At 42.6% G+C, this 18,198-nt stretch overlaps 1 protein-coding gene and 1 non-coding gene across 7 annotated transcripts in view; one reads left to right on the forward strand and one right to left on the reverse strand.

Annotated features, from left to right (window-relative positions):
- IL1R1 (interleukin 1 receptor type 1) overlaps positions 1-17,925 on the reverse strand; it is an 87,182-nt gene extending 69,257 nt beyond the window's left edge. For 2 of the 6 annotated variants that reach the window (XM_027128745.1, XM_027128744.1), the window contains exon 1: positions 17,652-17,914. The gene's annotated coding sequence lies outside the window, so the exon portion shown is untranslated. Of the gene's footprint in view, positions 1-17,651 lie in introns of all 6 variants that reach the window. The other 4 variants (XM_027128743.1, XM_027128741.1, XM_027128747.1 and 1 more) reach the window with 4 other exon arrangements.
- Positions 13,837-13,922, forward strand: LOC113632219 (small nucleolar RNA SNORD86). The gene has a single exon (XR_003437738.1). It is a non-coding gene; the product is annotated as a small nucleolar RNA SNORD86 (small nucleolar RNA).
- Positions 17,926-18,198: the final 273 nt, after the last annotated feature.

Below are 18,198 nucleotides of genomic sequence, written 5' to 3' on the forward strand. Positions count from 1 at the left end.
CAGAAAACACTAGGACCCAGCGCAGCAAGTCTGCTAACGTGATTTCACCCTTTTCTGCCAATGGGAGAAAAAGTGAACCCGAGAGTTTTCAGGACCATAAACATCCTCCTTCTGTGTGTGTGTGTGTGCTGGAGGGGAGGGGAGGAATCCTCTAATGTGTCCAACACAATGCAAATAAATGCTTCTTAAACTGAAATATGATTGACATGTTAGTTTCGGGTGTACAACATAATGATTGGATATTTGTATATACTTTGAAATGATCACAATAAGTTTAGTGAACCACCATCACCACCCACAGTTACTATGGTTATCGTGCTGTATATTACATCCTAGGACTTATTTATTTTATAACTGGAACTTTGCACATTTTGACCCCTTCACCCATTTCACCCCTCCCCGCCCCCTGCCTCTGGTAACCACCAATCTGTTCTACCTCTGAGATAATTCAAAATCAGACTTAGACAAAGTGATCTCAATTATAGGGAAATCGCTCTCCCTCCTCTCCCCTTTTAGACAGAACCACTAACAGCACTTTCTCATAAATAAAATTCTCAAAATGCATTGAAGAACATTTAGAAGCAATAAAATTAATCCAGAAACATCTCTGGCAGAAGCATGTTGGCCATCTGAGCCAAAACCTGGTTGACCTTTCAATGTTATTATTGTATTGTGAAAAGAATTTTTAAACAAGCAGTTACCGTATTTACTTAAGAGTCAACGTGGCCAAGAATGAAGTAAATACCGTGCGAACCATCAGGCCTCTTAATGACCAGAGAATCTTTTTATACTCAGAGTTTCACTGTCACTGCTTGAGGCAACAAGATTATATGTGTGGGAGGCTCTTCAATTTCCCCCTCAGAAGGAGGACTGGGGAAGAAGAAAGGAAGTAGTGCTCAAAGCCAGAGAGAAGGAGAGATGAATAAGGCAGCAATCAGGAAAAGTCTGAACCCACCCTGTGGACACACAACTGACGTGTGGAGCCTACGTGGGTGTTTTTCCCACTTTGTCAAATGAGATGGTTAGACCAACACAGACTTTTCTTTCAAAGCACCCACATTAGCTGGATAAATAGTGCTAGGCCAGCCCCTACTTGCCCTTTGCTTGGGCTTTGGCAGTCAGAACCCAGTCCCGCAGGGCTCCCACTCCCCTGGATGAAGCCCAGACCACTGGCTCTCATTCCAGACCCGCCTGGCCTCCCTGACTCCATCTTTCTGACAAGTTCCCCTCCTTGCCTCGATGCTTCTTGGCCGAGGTCAAATCGCAAAGCAGCCTCCTTGCCAGTTTCGCCATTGTTCCCTCATTCCCTCTGCCCAGACAGTTATCCTTCTTCCTCCTTCGTCCTCCAGGCCCAGCCTCACTACTGTATGCTCCTTTCAGAGGGCGTTCTAGGGTTTTCCCACCCCTCCAACCAGGGGAAACGGGTGACTATCTCTACCTCCTCTGAGCCCTTGGCTTCACCTCCCCGTCCCTGGTGGCACCAGCACCCCGGACTCCGTAGGGCTGAGTTCTTCTCTCCCTGATACTCATCACATGCCGAAAGGTAAGCTCTTTCCCTTACTCACCGTAGCTTGAGCAGAGCAGATGTTTAAATCTTAGCCGAATAAATGACAGCGGCTCCGTTTACACTACTTACACCCACTGTCCCTTAGAAAATTCAAACCACACGGACGGGACAGAGAACCTGTGACCATGTTCAGGAACAAAGTATTCTGGGAAATGGACCTAAATTCCCCCAGCAGAGGGATGTGGCAATCACTCAGGACAGCCTTGTTCTAGCCAGCTTCTCGTTGACTTGGGTAAATTATGGAAATTACGGCTGTCTATTTCCCGGGTCAGTGATTCTCAGGCCACATTATAACACCTGCCCCCGGAGAGTTTTTAAAAAATCCCTCTGCCCAGGTCTGCTGCATCTCAGATCTATGCCATCAGAACGTCTGGGGGGTGGGGCCCGGGTACCTGGTAGTTCTTAAGGCTCCCCAGGTGATTCCAACGTGCGGTCAAGATCGACAAAGGCTGGCCCAGATCACAGGCTGATCATAGTATGTACCTGTACATAGCTGAGTGGGTCCCCTAACGCAGCAACACCATTTTCTACACCGACTGGGCCGACAGGGGCCAGGCAGAGGAAGAGAGTCCAACTTCAGGGGTTTACTCACACACAGCAGGTTTCCCTGGAACAATAATTCATGATCCGGACATCAGTTCCAGACTAAAGGAAGTGTCTGTCTCCACCACCCCTCCTCCGCCACCCTCCCAGCATTTTTCACTTTCCTATGAACCTAGTTTTTATATATTATGTCACATTACCTAAATTTCTTAAACATTTCAACTGGGAAAGAAAATCTAGAACTCTGATCTTGCAGTTAAATAAATCTCAGAATTCGAGGTTGATGAGAAATATTCAAGTGTGCTGAGTGATGTGGGGTGTAATTTCCCACATTATTACAATTGCAAAAATGTAACCTCTCCTTCTCCCTATGAGTCAGCTCAGCAAACCACTGCGATATTCTAGAGAAGTGCTTAAACCTTGAGGGAAATTTGTTCAAAAGAGGTTGTCATGGCAAGTATCACATGAGATTTTTTAAATCAACAAGTCAAAGAACCCATTCTATCACCCCTGGCTAGAATCATATATTTTCTCCCCAGGAAAGAAATGCTGTGACTTTTTGCATATTGTTTAACAGGTTATTATTTTGTTTGTTTGTTTCCCAGATTAATTGAAATATAATTGACATATAACATTGTGTAAGTTTAAGGTGTACAACGTGTTGATTTGATATATTTTTATACTGTCAGATATGACCACCATAGTGTTAGCTAATACCTCCATCCCATCACATAATTACCACTTCTTTTTTTTGTGGTGAGAGCATTTAAGATCTACTCTCTTAGTGACTTTCAAGTATGTAATACAATATATTAGCTACAGTCACCATTCGGAACATTAGATCCCCAAACTTGTTATTCTTATAACCGGAAGTTTGTACCTTGACCAACATCTCCCCATTTCCCTCACTCCCCAGCCCCTGCAAACGCCACTCTACTCTCTGATTCTCTGAGTTCAGCTTTTTTTGATTCCACATATAAGTGATATCGTACAGTATTTGTCTTCCTCTGTCTGGCTTATCTCCCTTAGCTTAATACCCTGAAGTTTCTTCCATGTTCTTGTAAAAGGCAGGGTTTCCTTTCTCATGGCTGAATAGTATTCTATTGTATGTCCAGTATGTACCACATCTTTATCCATTCATCTGTTGACAAACACTTAGATTATTTCCATATCTTGGCTATTATGAATAATGCTGCAATGAACATGGAAGTGTAGGTATCTCTTTAAGATACTGATTTCATTTCCTTTGGATATATACCCAGAAGTGGCATTGCTGGATCATATGGTAGCTCTATTTTTTAATTTTTTGAGGAACCTCCACACTGTTTTCCAAAGTGGCTGCACCAATTTACTTTCCCACCAACAGTGCACAAAGGTTCCCTTTTCTTCACATACTCATTAACATTTGTTATCTGTTCTTTTATTGATGTACAGATCATTCATTAACAGATAGATGATACAATCTGTGAAACCAGGTTTCTCCCACCTATTTCAGGCAGGGTATGTTTAATCCTTCCAGAGAAATATCTGTTGAGTTCCTATTATAGTTGAATTTTTACTTTATAATATGTATTGTATTGGTTGTAGCTTAAATATTATCTACAGATCATTTCAGAGGCTGGAAAATAACCCTTGTACAGAACGCCTTCTTTAAAAACTAGCTTACAGGTACCAGGTGCCAGCTTGGATGATAAATTCCCATAAGAAATGGTAGAAGGGAGCCTTAATCATGTTCCTCCCGTGAACGAACTCTGAAAGCTTCGGCACTCATAGAAATATGAGTTCAAATACATCTCAAAAAGAATTATTCATCGACTAGCACTTCCCTTCTTTGGGTCCCGTTATCATATCAGCACAGTGAAACGTGAAGAGGTTTGGGAGCCCAACTGACCCAGGTTCAAATCCTGCCTCTGTCATTCATCTGCCACCATCTGGAGATGGTACCTGCCTAAATCTGCTAGCTCTGCCCCCCATCTTCCTTTGGGACAAATTGAAAACAGCAAAACCTCTGCACAGAGCACAGGTAATGTCTGTAAAGCACCCAGACGCCGCCAGGAGGAGCCAGATGACAGCTGACCCTGGTTCATTCAGGACAGCGGCAGATCTGCCCAGAGCGATGTGGTCAAAGAACCAGCAATTGAAATCCAGGTAATAAATGATCTGAGAAAAGTTGTCCCATGATTTCCAGTCAAGTTCTGCCCTCTCACTAAGTCCAGGAATTGAACGAGGGAAACCACATCAACCTCTGGGGTCATACTCACGGCTGTGGAATGTGTTGGGTTTGCAGCCATGTTGGAATATATCGTTGGCGTAAGTGGCTGAGTGGATACAGTCAAACAAACCAACACTGCTTACCTCAGCCAGGAAGTTCAGCATCTTCAGAAAAAAGAGGATAATGTATAAGTGTGTCCACTTCCAATAATTTCCCCTCAAGTGACAAAAAAGGCAAACCTCCACAAAAGACACAATCACGCCATCGCCTAGTTCTATAGCAACATCATCATTCATTTGTTCATTGATTCGGAGAATGTCTGAAGCCTTCAGACGTCAAACTTGCTAATACTCTCACTGAAATTTTAGTCATTGTCATGAACAGATTGAACACAGATATCGGAAAACCAAGAGCCTAAAAATCTATGAATCCTGAAATGTTTATTTTAATTACAATTAGCACAGATGCCGTTCAAGTTTTGTCTTTGTTTTGTTTTGCGGTACGCGGGCCTCTCACTGCTGTGGCCTCTCCCGCTGCGGAGCACGGGCTCAGGACGTGCAGGCTCAGTGGCCATGGCTCACGGGCCCAGCCGCTCCGTGGCATGTGGGAACTTCCCGGACCGGGGCACGAACCCGTGTGCCCCGCATCGGCAGGCGGACTCTCAACCACTGCGCCACCAGGGAAGCCCCGTTCAAGTTTTCTAAATATGTTTTCTGGGCTTTTCCTTTGTAAGTATCCCTTTGGCTGTGCCTCTTTTACCTCCTTATCATTACCACTAGACAAGTCCCAACCCCACCCCATGTTGTGTTGGATTGGGCCACTCTGTCTGAGTTGAGCATCTGGAACTCATCTGTGGAATCCCTTCTCCTCCAGAGCAAACCCTGCCTGCCCTCTTCTCCCTGGACCAGGAAGCAAAGCTAGCTGAGGTGTTAACTGATCTCACAGCTGTCCCACTTCCTGCCCAGGTGGTCCTATCTCCATGGAAACCTGCAACCCTGAACACATCTTCTGGGCCAGCAGGTCCTGAAGCCTTCATCCAGACACACCACCTACGCACACACACGCACGCACACGCGCTAATCCCCACTCTAATCACCAGTTGTGCCCTAGATAGGGGCCTGAGAGCCCGACCAACAATACTTGACCTCGGTCCCCTATGTTCCTTCCCAAGATAGAAGCAACTCTGGGCTTACAGCCTGAACCATCAGGCACGTGAGGGTGTGGCCCAGCCCTTCTGCAGGGCTCTGCCAGTGCTACAGGCTCGGAAGCCAAGCTGCCCCATGATACTGGAACCAGAGGGGCCAAAGTGAAAGAGGATGCGGGGCAGAGAGAGCGCCTCTCCTCCAGGCCTTCCCCAGCGATGAGGCTGAGGAATTTTGCTCCATTTGGGGATGCCTGGAGAGCATCCTCAGAGAGCTCAGAATCAGGGGCTAGTCCCAGCTCCACCCTTGGCCCACCCCGTGGCCTTGAGGAAAGCTCTTGATTCTTCATCTCTAAACATAGAAGGAACACCCTACCTGCACCTACAGAGAAGGACATGAGAAGCTCCAGCCCCATGGACCCCCCAGCACCAAACAGGCCCCCGCAGTGGTCTGCAAGGCCGGGGTTCTCATCTGGAACCAGAAGCGCCTGGGCCTCTCTGCTGCCCCCTCCGCCTGCCTTTTGATCATTGATGTTAATTCTGTCTCGAAACTGTAAGTAAGAAAGTAAGAAGCCGCTGCTCACTTTCTTCCTCTGTGTTTTCCCATCCTCCGACTCCTCTCGGCACCGGAAGCACCGAGCACGGGGCTCAGCCCGGACTGGACGCTCATGAATCATTTCTCAGAACCCTCAGTTAATTTCGCAAAGCGTGAGGGGACGAGCGAGAATGCCCTTTGTACACCTCGTTTCATTCCTGGGAGAGGCAGAGTGCGTGCCTGTGGAATGTCTCCACGGCCACGTTCAGGCAAAGCACCTGTCGCTTGTCACACACCCAGGAAGCCAGGGCTGGGCGAGACAGCACAGTGTCCTGCGTGCTGGGACATGTCCGCCCTGCCACCATCTCTCCTGGTAAATACAACGACGGCCCCCAGTGCTCGGGCACAGGGATTGGGCTTCCCTAATATCACACAGGTGAGCACTTGTGGTCTGGGAGGTAAGACTGTACACACTCTGGCACCATCTCCCCAGCCTGTGACTGGGAAGTTCAGAATAAAACCCAAGCTCCTTACCATGAACCCATCTCTGTCTACACCACCGTGATCTGGCCCCATTCTCCTGCCCCCCCACCCCGGGCTCAAATGCCGCTGTTCCCTCTGCCTCAGACCTCACGCCTCCTCACAAGGACCCCCCATCACCAGGTAACGTAGACCCAGCCCCTTAGCCACTGTCTCAGCAGCCATCTGTGTCTTTCACGACGCTCATCACACACTCGACTTGGGCTACTGCCCGGCCCCTCTGTGTGCCCTGCCCTACTGCAGCATCCCATGGCTGGACACCCACGAGGCTCAGAAAACAATCGTCATGATCACAGCCGGTTTTAAAACAATCTCAATGCCACTACACACCTATTAGAATGGCCAAAATCCACAACACTGACGGCAGATGCTGTCAAAGATGTGTAGCACCAGGGACCCTCATTCACTGCTGGAGGGGGTGCAAAACAGTGCAGCCACTTTGGAAGACAGTCTGACAGTTTCTCACCAAACTAAACATACTCTTGCAGTACGATCCTGCAATCACTCTCCTTGGTATTTACCCAAAGGAGTCGAAAACTTATATCCACACAAAAACCTGCACATGGATGTTTATAGAAGCTTTATTAATAACTGTCCAAACTTGGAAGCAACCAAGAAACCATTCAGCAGGGGAATGGATGAATCACCAGTGGTCCATCCAGACAATGGAATATTATTCAGTGCTAAAGAGAAATGAGCTATCAAGCCATGACAAGACATGATGAAACCTTCAATGAATAATACTAAGGGAAAGAAGCCAATCTGAAAAGGCTGCATAATGTATGATTCCAATTATATGACATTCTGAACAGGTGAAATTATAGAGACAATAAAAAGATCGGTAGTTGCCAGGGGGCGGGGGGGAGGAGGGATGAACAGGCAGAGCACAGAGGACCTTTAGGGCAGTGAAAATACTCTGTATGATACCATAATGATGCATACACGTCATTCTATATTTGTCTAAACACACAGAATGTACCACACCAAGAGTGAACCCTAAGGTAAGCTATGGACTTTGGGTGATAATGACGTGTCAGTGTAGGTTCATCAGTTGTACCGAATGTATCCCTCTGGGGAGTGGGGCATACTGCTAATGGAGCAGGTTATACACATGTGGAGCAGGGGGTATATGGGAAATATCCGTACCTTCCTCTCAATTTTTCTGTAAACTTAAAACTGCTCTTAAAAAATAAAGTCTAAATAGAACTACCATATGACCCAGCAATCCCACTCCTGGGCATATACCAGGAGAAAACCATAATTCAAAAAGATACACACACGTCAGTGTTCATTGCAACTCTATTTACAATAGCCAGGACATGGAAGCAACCTAAATGTCCATCAACAGAGGAATGGATAAAGAAGATGTGGTACATGTATACAATGGAATATTACTCAGCCATAAAAAAGAATGGAATATTGCCATTTGCAGCAACATGGATGGACCTAGAGATTGTCATACTGAGTGAAGTAAGTCAGACACAGAAAGACAAACATATGATATCGTTTATATGTGGAATCTTAAAGAAAGGGTAAAAATGAACTTATTTACAGGACAGAAGTAGTGTCATGGATGTAGAAAACAAACTTATGGTTACCAGGAGATAAGGGGGAGTGGATAAATTAGGAGATTGGGCTTGACATATACATATTACTATACATAAAATAGATAACTAATAAGGACCTACTCTATAGCACAGGGAACTCTTCTCAATACTCTGCAATGACCTATATGGGCAAAGAATCTAAAAAAGAATGGATACATGTATGTGTATAACTGATTCACTTTGCTGTATGCCTGAAACTAATACAACATTGTAAATCAACTATATTCCAATAAAAATTTTAAAAAATAAAAAAATAGTCTAAAAAAACCCCTCAGCAATGATATGAGATATGAAAAATTCGAAAACACACAGAGTTAACCTCTTCCCCCTATAAGATCACCAAAGCTAGAAAATAAAAACAACAAAAAACAAAACACAGTTTGGTAGCATACTGTGTCGACATACGTGTAGAGAAACATTTTCTCAAACATTCCTGGCAGAGTTGTTAACTGTTATAACCTGATGGGAGGTGGGTGGGCAAATCACAAACGCACACAAGCCTCTGAGCCAGCAGTGCCACTTCTAGGAATTTAGCCAACAAATACGCTTGCTAGCACTTCTGCAAAACGACACAGGCATGGCTGTTTGTTATTCATTGCAACATTGGTTGTAATAGCAGAAGTCTGCGAACAACTTATTAGTCAGCAAAAGGTTAAAAAAGCAGCTCGTTAGACGCAGATTTGGAACCAGGTACAGATGAGTGTACATCACTGGCATGTGTGATGATTAATTTTATGGGTCAACTGAACTGGACCATGGGATGCCCAGATAGCTGGTGTGTCTGTGAGGGTGTGTCTGGAAGAGATTAGCACGTGAATTGGTGAACTGAGTAAAGCAAATGGCCCTCCCCAGTGTGGATGGGCTCCATCCAATCCTTTGGGGGCCTAAATAGAGCAAAAAGGCAGAGGAAGGTTGAATGAACTCTGCCTGACAACTTGAGTGAGGATGTCGGTCTTCTCCGGCCCTTGGCACTCCTGGTTCTTAGGCCTTCAGACGAGACAGGTGTCTACACCACTGCTCTCTAACTCTCAACCTTCTAACTACACCATCTGCTTTCCTTGGTCTACAGCTTGTAGATGGCAGATCCTGGGACTTCTCAAGCCTCCATGATGGCATAAGCCAATCCACACCTTATAATAAGTCTATTCCTAGACAGATACATATAGACAGATAGACACATATATAACCAAGAGGAGACTGATATAGCTATATCGATACCTACATATCTACATATATATCAATCTCCTATTGGTTCTCCAGAGAGAGAACCCTGACTAACACAGTGTCAAAGAGGTGGAAGAAACTATTAACTATCAACCTATTGGTGAGAAAGAGGGAAAGACTTCGCTGAATAACCTTTTTAAAGCCTTTTAAACTGTGTGTCATCTATTCAAAAGCACGCAAGCTATGTGTTTTTATTCTCGCTAGAGACCGTGTCATGAAGCCCAGTCGTGCACTAAGTACTGATGTGACTTTAGGCAAATCATGTCCCTGCACTTACATTTCTTAGTCTGCAAAGTAAGATAATAATAAAGACTACCTCGTACACAGGGCACTTAGAACCAGGTCTCACATGTAGAAAGTGCTCTGTTGGTTATTTGCCATCATCATTACTTACTCAATACCAGGTTCAAACGATTGCGAAATGTTCATTTGATCCCAATATTAACAACCGACCACTGAGCTGAGGGTCAGAGTGAAACTCTGTACCTCCTGCAAAGCTTTCCATACATTCCAAGTCCATGGGACTCGCACTTACAAAAGCCGCGATCTCCGTTTTCCTGAGTCTACCCTGGGTTTGTATTCATTTGCTTAACATCCATTAAGAGCTTTAAAGTCTTACTCAGTAGAAAGAGAAACCAACCCACACTAAACTAAACCAAGAAAACAATCAATATGTCCCAGATAAAGCTCCATTTTTAAATCCTCTGTAATTCCTTTTGGGGATGTTCATTTCCCTGCAGAGTTGGGTAAAAACGTTCCTAGCTCCCTTCCACTGACTCATGCGAGAAACGTTCGTCAAGCCCCCACAGGGTGTCAGACCCCAAACCAGGCCCAGGAGAGAGAAAAACACATAAAACCAGCCCCTACCTTTCAGAGGCTCTCACTGGGGATCAGAGTAAAGCAAGTGGATGGTGAAAATGCAACATGAGAAGAATGGCATATTATCCCACGTGCAGGTGAGATAAAGAAGCAACAAAATAAAACCTGTTTTTAATCTAAAGTATGTCCACGTGCTACTGAATCTAGGAACCAAGAAACATGTTGTAACACGCACAACCTTCCAAGTTTAGAATTAGAAGACATTGTCAAAATGTCAGCACGCAGCTCTCCCAAAACTAGATGCTCTAGAAGGTAAGGCTATAATATAAGTAAACTTCATATTAACACTAGTAGTAGTACCATTTGGTATTTTTACTTTCTTTCTATTTAAAGAACATTCCTCTAGCTTTTCTCTTTATCTTCCCAGTAGGATCATGTGATGGAGTGGAAAGTCAGTCCTTTTACCTCTAAATTGTAGAGATAAAAGGAGATCAAATCATAAACACTGAGGTTTGCGCTCAGTTGTTCAAACGGTAAATAAAAAGTCAGAGCAAAAGCATTTGACTCCCACACGCTCTGGGCGGACTTGCTGAGAGACATCAAATGAGGTCAAAGGCCTCAGAAATTAGGTTGGCAAAAGTTACTGTGAGAGAGGATTGGTTTGATAATGTAACCAAAAAAAGACAAGAAGCTGAACCTAAAGGGGCAGAATGGGAAGCCAGAAGGTTTCACAAAAAGTGTCCTTGAAGCAAATTAAGACAACAAAATACTCTTGGCCAGTTACCAGATTAGTACACTTTAGAAAAAAAAAAGGTGAAAAACCCAATGCTGGTGAAAGTGTGAGAAAAGGGTGTCCATACAGTGCTGGAGGGAGTATACATGACTAGTGCTTTCCTAGAAAAATTTAGTAACAGAAGCAAGACCTTCAAATATGCTCGTGCCCTTTGACCTCTGGGAATTTATTCCAAGGAAATAATCAGGAAGAGAGGCATAGGTTTCCCTATAGGAATGTTAGTTTGGGGAATGTTAAAAATAGAAAAGAAAAACATCAAATATACCAACATGATTTAACAAATCATCTGTGTAATGTGATTAAAAAGCTTTTGTAGGAAGAAATACATTAGCATGGTAAAACGCTCACAGCATATTGCTGAAAGGGAAAAGCAGGTGATAAAACATCATGTACAGTACAAGCATGTTTTGTCAAAAATGTAAATGTGTTCAGAGAAAACCATACCCACCAAAACACTAACAGTATTTATCTCACAATGTTAGGTTTTTATGTTTCACCTTTTTCATTTATCTCTATGTATTCTTTTTGTGTGTGTGGTACGCGGGCCTCTCACTGTTGTGGCCTCTCCCGTTGCGGAGCACAGGCTCCAGACGTGCAGGCTCAGCGGCCATGGCTCATGGGCCCAGCCGCTCCACGGCATGTGGGATCTTCCCAGACCGGGGCACAAACCCGTGTCCCCTGCATCGGCAGGCAGACTCTCAACCACTGCGCCACCAGGGAAGCCCTCTATGTATTCTTTTTTAATTTTATTTTTGACCATGAGCATGTTCTGTCTATGTACGTTTTTAAAGGCTATATTTCAGAAGTGGATCATAGCCACTCCGTGACCTCGCCTGTGGAGTTTCTCTCCTCAGCAAGTTAACAGAGCCCCAAAGGGTTTGTAGGTTAAAGATTAAAAACTGAATGTGGGGACTTCCCTGGTGGTGCAGTGGTTGGGAGTCCGCCTGCCAATGCAGGGGACACGGGTTCGAGCCCTGGTCCGGGAGGATCCCACATGCCGCAGAGCAACTAAGCCCACGTGCCACAACCACTGAGCCTGCTCTCTAGAGCGCTTGAACCACAACTACTGAAGCCCACGCGCCACAACTACTGAAGTCCACGTGCCTAGAGCCCATGCTCCACAACAAGAGAAGCCACTGCTATGAGAAGCCCGCTCAGCGCACTAAGGAGTAGCCCCCGCTCACTGCAACTAGAGAAAGCCCGTGCACAGCAACGAAGACCCAATGCAGCCAAAAATAATAAATAAATTAAAAAAAAACACAACTGAATGTTGAGTAGAGACAGGCCATAAGCATCTTTCAGAATTCATCACTATTCATCGACAGATGAAAGGATAAAGAAGATGTGGTATATTTATACAATGGAACATTATGTAGCCATAAGAAAAGAATGAAATAATGCCATTTGCAGCAACATGGATGGACCTAGAGATTATCATACTGTGTAAAGTCAGACAGAGAAAGACAAATATTATATGGTATCACTTATATGTGGAATCTTAAAAAAAATGATACAAATGAACTTATTTACAAAACAGAAACAGACTTATATAGAAAAAAAACCTTATGGTTACCAAAGGGGAAAGGTGGTGGGGGAGGAGAGATAAACTGGGAATTTGGGATTAACAGATACACACTACTACATATAAAATAGATAATCAACAAGGCCCTACCGTACAGCACAGAGAACTATACTGGATATCTTGTAATAACCAATAATGGAAAAGAAACTTAAAAAGAATAGATATATGTGTATAACTGAACCACTCTGCTGTACACCTGAAACATTCTAAATCAACAACACTTCAATAAAAAATACATTTTTATCATATGATATCACTTATATGTGTAATCTAAAAAAAGGTAACAAATGAACTTATTTACAAAGCAGAAATAGAGCCACAGATGTAGAAAACAAACTTATGGTTACTGGGGGGAAGGAGGGGAGAGGGATAAGCTGGGAGATTGAGACTGACATATACACACTACTATATATAAAATAGATAATAAGAACCTACCGTATAGCACAGGGAACTCTACTCAACACTCTGTAATGACCTGTATAGGAAAAGAATCTAAAAAAGAGTGGATATATGTATAACTGATTCACTCTGCTGTACACCTGAAACTAACACAACATGAAATCAACTATACTCCAATAAAAATTTTTTTAAAAATAAAATGCACTAATTTATAAGTTAACTTTTAAATTTAAATAACTGTGAAAAACTATTAGAAGTATAATAATATAAAGCAAATTGGAATAAATGTTGAAGAAACTCTAAAAAATACATTTTTAAATAAATAAATAAAAATAAAATAAAATTCATCATCACTATTAAGAAGATCAAATTCATCTTGAGAAGTGTCCCTACTCCTTCCAGATGGTATGTCTCCTCCCTTTCCCCAACTATCCACACGTTTTCAGTGAGCACAGATTTCCCCCCGGCCCCCAGCACACACATGGTGGCCTCCAGTTGCCTGTGGGTGGACATGGTGATTCACCAAACCAGCTAGTCACTCACTGCACCTTTTGAAATGTCCTTCCCACCATCCAGCCCTTCACACCCTCACACCCACAGTGCAAAGTCACATCTGGCATAAGAGCAAGAGGAAGTTTTAAGTTGAATTGAATTGAATGCTTAACCTCATTTTTGTTTTCTTCCTTCCTTTCTTTAATATCTCAGATTCTGTCCCATTTTCTTATTCTTTCACACAACAACATTATTATAGGACACAGAGAGGTCAAGGGTGTCCAATAAGAAATACAAGGCAATGTTGACCAAACCCTGAGAGCCTAGAATCTTCCTTGCAATTCCAGATGTAACATTTTCAAAACCTCTGAAGAAGCATGCTCAAAACAGTGAAGGCTAACCAGGGCTCCCTGAGCTATACAGGCCTCTGCTCTGGGGGTGATGGCCAGTCCTAGTGTCTGAGTGATTCCCTAGGCCCAGCAAAGGGAGTAAGTTTCCAGAGCCTAATAAAAATAAAAACAAACAGCAACAACAGCAACCATGCTCAAGCATTTAAGAGTAGATTGCATCTACTGAGATGATCATATGGTTTTTCTCCTTCAGTTTGTTAATATGGTGTATGACATTGACTGATTTGCTTATATTGAAGAATCCTTGCATTCCTGGGATAAACCCCACTTGATTGTGGTGTATGATCCTTTTATTGTGCTGTTGGATTCTGTTTGCTAGTATTCTGTTGAGGATTTTTACATCTATGTTCATCAGTGATATTGGCCTGTAGTTTTCTTTCTTTGTGACATCTTTGTCTGGTTTTGGTATCAGGGTGATGGTGGCCTCGTAGAATGAGTTTGGGAGTGTTCCTCCCTCTGCTATATTTTGGAAGAGTTTGAGAAGGATAGGTGTTAGCTCTTCTCCAAATGTTTGATAGAATTCACCTCTGAAGCTATCTGGTCGTGGGCTTTTGTTTGTTGGAAGATTTTTAATCACAGTCTCAATTTCAGTGCTTGTGATTGGTCTGTTTATATTTTCTATTTCTTGCTGGTTCAGTCTCAAAAGGTTGTGCTTTTCTAAGAATTTGTTCATTTCTTCCAGGTTGTCCATTTTACTGGCATAGAGTTGCTTGTAGTAATCTCTCATGATCCTTTGTATTTCTGCAGTGTCAGTTGTTACTTCCCCTTTTTCATTTCTAATTCTATTGATTTGAGTCTACTCCCTTTTTTTCTTGATGAGTCTGGCTAATGGTTTAAGCTTTCGAAAAAATTCAACACCCATTTATGATAAAAACCCTCCAGAAAGTAAGTGTACAGGGAACTTACCTCAACATAATAAAGGCCATATATGACAAACCCACAGCCAACATCGTTCTCAGTGGTGAAAAACTGAAACCATTCCCTCTAAGATCAGGAACAAGACAAGGTTGTCCACTCTCACCACAATTATTCAACATAATTTTGGAAGTTTTAGCCACAGAAATCAGAGAGGAAAAAGAAATAAAAGGAATCCAAATCGGAAAAGAAGAATTAAAGCTGTCACTGTTTGCAGATGACATGGTACTATACACAGAGAATCCTAAAGATGCTACCAGAAAACTACTAGAGCTAATCAATAAACTTGGCAAAGTAGCAGGATACAAAATTAATGCACAGAAATCTCTGGCATTCCTATGCACTAATGATGAAAAATCTGAAAGAGAAATTAGGAAACACCCCCATTTATCATTGCAACAAAAAGAATAAAATACCTAGGAATAAACCTACCCAAAGAGACAAAAGACCTGTATGCAGAAAACTATAAGACACTGATGAAAGAAATTAAAGATGATACAAACAGATGGAGAGATATAACATGTTCTTGGATTGGAAGAATCAACATTGTCAAAATGAATATACTACCCAAAGCAATCTACAGATTCAATGCAATCCCCATCAAACTACCAATGGCATTTTTCACAGAGCTGGAACAAAAAATTTACAATTTGTATGGAAATACAAAAGACCCCGAATAGCCAAAGCAATCTTGAGGAAGAAAAATGGAGCTGGAAGAATCAGGCTCCCTGACTTCAGACTATACTACAAAGCTACAGTAATCAAGACAGTATGGTACTGGCACAAAAACAGAAATATAGATCAATGGAACAGGATACAAAACCCAGAGATAAACTCATGTACATATAGTCACCTTATTTTCTATAAAGAAGGCAAGAATATACAATGGAGAAAAGACAGCCTCTTCAGTAAGTGGTGCTGGGAAAACTGGACAGCTACATGTAAAAGAATGAAATTAGAACACTCCCTAACACCATACACAAAAATAAACTCAAAATGGATTAAAGACCTAAATGTAAGGCCAGGTACTATAAAACTCTTAGAGGAAAACATAGGCAGAACACTCTATGACATAAATCACAGCAAGATCCTTTTTGACCCACCTCCTAGAGAAATGGAAATAAAAACAAAAATAAATGGACCTAAAGAAACTTAAAAGCTTTTGCACAGCAAAGGAAAACACAAGCAAGACAAAAAGACAACCCTCAGAATGGGAGAAAATATTTGCAAATGAAGCAATTGACAAAGGATTAATCTCCAAAATATACAAGCAGCTAATGCAGCTTCAATATCAAAAAAACAAACAACCCAATCCAAAAATGGGCAGAAGACCTAAATAGACATTTCTCCAAAGAAGATATACAGATTGCCAACAAACACATGAAAGAATGCTCAACATCATTAATCATTAGAGAAATGCAAATCAAAAATACAATGAGGTATCACCTCACACCAGTAAGAATGGCCATCATCAAAAAATCTAGAAACAATAAATGCTGGAGAGGGTGTGGAGAAAAGGGAACCCTCTTGCACTGTTGGTGGGAATGTAAATTGATACAGCCACTATGGAGAACAGTATGGAGGTTCCTTAGAAAACTACAAATAGAACTACCATATGACCTAGCAATCCCACTACTGGACATATACCCTGAGAAAACCATAATTCAGAAAGAGTCATGTACCACAATGTTCACTGCAGCTCTATTTACAATAGCCAGGACATGGAAGCAACCTAAGTGCCCATCAACAGATGAATGGATAAAGAAGATGTGGCACATATATACAATGGAATATTACTCAGCCATAAAAAGAAACGAAATTGAGTTATTTGTAGTGAGGTGGATGGACCTAGAGTCTGTCATACAGAGTGAAGTAAGTCAGAAAGAGAAAAACAAATACCGTATGCTAACACATATATATGGAATCTAAAAAAAAAAAAAAATGTTCTGAAGAACCTAGGGCCAAGACAGGAATAAAGATACAGACATAGGGAACGGACTTGAGGACACTGGGAGAGGGAAGGGTAAGCTGGGATGAAGTGAGAGTGGCATGGACATATATACACTACCAAATGTAAAACAGATAGCTAGTGGGAAGCAGCCTCATAGCACAGGGAGATCAGCTCGGTGCTTTGTGACCAACTAGAGGGGTGGGATTAGGAGGGAGGGAGGGAGGGGATATGGGGGTATATGTTATATGTATAGCTAATTTACTTTGTTATAAAGCAGAAACTAACACATCACTGTAAAGCAATTATACTCCAATAAAGACATTAAAAAAAAAGATTCCATTGTAAGCTCTTATGGAAGGAAGCATGCACAAATCTTGCTAAAACAATATATTATAATTTTAAATGCAATCGGTGATATCTGTTTATAGCAATGCAATGCCGTCAGCCAAACACAGGCCCAGGTTATGCCCCTCTAGAACTGTAGAAGCATGAAGGAAAGTCATAAAATGTCTTAATTCTAACATCTACTACAGCATTTTAAAAGAACTTTACAACATCCTTTGGTTAAACCTCGTGATTTACCAAAAGACACATAACTATTGATGCCTTATAGGTAGTATATAGTCATAAAATATATCTCCCACATATTTCATAGTTAATCTTCCATGGAATAAAACATATGTAATCATAGGTGATCTTTTAATAGGGCTCACAGACACACTTAGGGTTAAATATGGCCACAGGGCCACATAACTCCAAGAAATCCTTCACATCTTGTCTAAACAAACAGCATGACATTGTCAGTTTTATCAGATTCCATTGGCCCCTCTTAAATAATTCATCAGTGTATAAGTAAACAAAGGGAAAAGGAGGGGAAAAAAATACAGAAACGAAAACCAAAGTGCAAATCAATCATCTTACCGTCCCCTTTCCTTATGGTTGGAGGCTTTGGGAACGGCTGGCCCCAAGGGAGGTGGTAAGTCAGGGTCAGCCCGCAGGATTTCTGTCCCTGGTTGGAGCCCGCTGAGTTGACGGTGGTTATTAAAAACAAAAGTGCATTTAGAAGTCAGTCCTGGATGGAGTTGCTAATTGCACTTTTCTTTCCCAAAGAGCTTTGGGTCTGGTCTGTACGTAGGAGAGGGACGCCTCAAAGCTTGTCAGGAGACCCAGCTGTGCAGAGGCTGAGAGAAAGGAGAAAGTGGGCTCCGGTGATGCCTCTTAGGGCTTTAATCCTCAGCTGTGACACATGTGGGGAACTAGAAACAGGAAACTCTGAGCCCGGCAGGCAGCCAGAAACATTCAGAAAACGTGCCAAGCCCTTTCGAAATACCACGCTCTCCACTGAGCATTCACTCCTAACAGTTCACAGGCTGTGTCTCTCTTCTCAAATGACTGAGCCATAAACCTGGGCAAGGCTGGCCCACAGACAGCTCGTCTGTCACAGTTCCTGTTATCAGAATCTGGACCA

Source organism: Aethalodelphis obliquidens, unplaced genomic scaffold (assembly GCF_003676395.1).
Source record: "Aethalodelphis obliquidens isolate GAN/ISIS:26980383/991018 unplaced genomic scaffold, ASM367639v1 scaffold35, whole genome shotgun sequence".
NCBI classification, from domain to species: domain Eukaryota; kingdom Metazoa; phylum Chordata; class Mammalia; order Artiodactyla; family Delphinidae; genus Aethalodelphis; species Aethalodelphis obliquidens.